This window comes from Otolemur garnettii, unplaced genomic scaffold, assembly GCF_000181295.1.
Source record: "Otolemur garnettii isolate 467f Iridium unplaced genomic scaffold, OtoGar3 scaffold00026, whole genome shotgun sequence".
Taxonomy (NCBI): Eukaryota; Metazoa; Chordata; class Mammalia; order Primates; family Galagidae; genus Otolemur; species Otolemur garnettii.
The window spans coordinates 11,553,737-11,555,472 of NW_003852421.1; positions in this window are offsets into that span (position 1 = coordinate 11,553,737).

The window sequence follows — 1,736 nt, forward strand, 5'->3', positions numbered from 1 at the left end:
GGATTCGAACCCGCCACCTTAGGTGTATGTGGCTGGCACCTTAGCCACTTGAGCCACAGGCACCGAGCCATTTTTTTTTTTTTTTGAGACAAAGTCCCACTTTGTTGCCCCCGGCTAAAGTGTCACTGCAACCTCAAACTCCTGGGCTCAAGCAATCCTCCTATCTCAGCCTCCCAAGTAGCTGGGATAGGTCTCTGCCGCGATGCCCTGCTAGTCTTTCTATTTTTGGTACAGATAGGGTCTTGCTCTAGCTCAGGCTGGTCTCAAACACCTGAGCTCAAGCAATCCTCCCATCTTGGCTTTCCAGAATGCTAGGATTACAGGTATGAGCCACCACACTCAGTCTAAATGAGGAAATTTAAATATGTATGGGCACATGATACAAGAATTCAGTATAATAAAATACACTGTCTTCTGTTTTCAGATAGACAAATCATACTATTGTTTGTATTGTCTGCAAGATCTATACTGCAAACCACATTCTTGACAACTGTGTACTTTATGTTTTGAATAGTCTGGGTTTATTTATTTATTTATTTATTTATTTTTTGCAATTTTTGGCCGGGGCTGGGTTTGAACTGGCCACCTCCGGTATATGGGGTCAGCGCCCTACACCTTTGAGCCATAGGCGCTGCCTTGAATAGTCTGTACTTCAATGTGACTTTTGTCTTGAAAACTAGTAAAGCTTGTGGCTCAGTAGGTAGGGTGCCAGCCCCATATATTAAGGGTGGCAGGTTTGAGCCTGGCCCCAGCCAGCTAAAATAGCAATGAGAATTGCAACAAAAAATAGCCTGGCATTGTGGCGGACACCAGTAGTCCCAGCTATTCAGGAGGCTGAGGCAAGAGAATCGCCTAAGCCCAAGAGTTGAAGGTTGTGGTGAGCTGTGACTCAGCACTCTACCAAAGGTGACATAGTGAGACTCTGTCTCAAAAAAAAAAGAAAAAAGAAAGAAAAGAAAAAGAAAAATAATAAATCCAGAGACCTGTGCAAAACAAATTTCAAATTCATGGGTATTAAGTATATAAGAATCAAATATGTGGGTGGCACCTGTGACTCAGTGAGTAGGGCAACAGCCACATATACCAAGGGTGGTGGGTTCAAACCTGGTCCCAGCCAAACTGCAACCAAAAAAATAGCCAGGCATTGTGGCAGGCACCTGTAGTCCCAGCTACTTGGGAGGCTGAAGCAAGAGAATCACCTAAGCCCAAGAGCTGGAGGTTGCTGTGAGCTGTAACACCATAGCACTCTACCAAGGGCAACAAAGTGAGACTCTTGTCTCTAAAAAAAAAAAAGCTTAACATCCAAGGTGATTATATTCGGAGCTAGGTCATTAGGAGGTAATAAGGTCATGAGGGTGGAGCCCTCATGTATGTGATTAGTGCCCTCATAAAAGAGGCCCCAAAGAGCTGCCCTTCCCCTTTCCATGTGAGGACACAGCAAGGAGGGCCTTCTTCAAGCCAGAAAGTGGTCCCTCACTAGACAACAAATTGGTTACCACCTTGATCTTGAACTTCCCAGCCTACAGAACTGTGACAAATAAATGTCTGTTGCTTATAAGCTATCCCATTTTTGATACTTTCTCATAGCATCTCATACAGAGTAAGACAGATTGTATATTAGATGATAATTATTCAATAAATGTTAATTTCCTTGGATATGATAATAGTATTGTGTTTAAGTACAAGAATATTCTGGCTCGGTGCCTGTGGCTCAAGTGGCTAAGGCGCCAGCCACA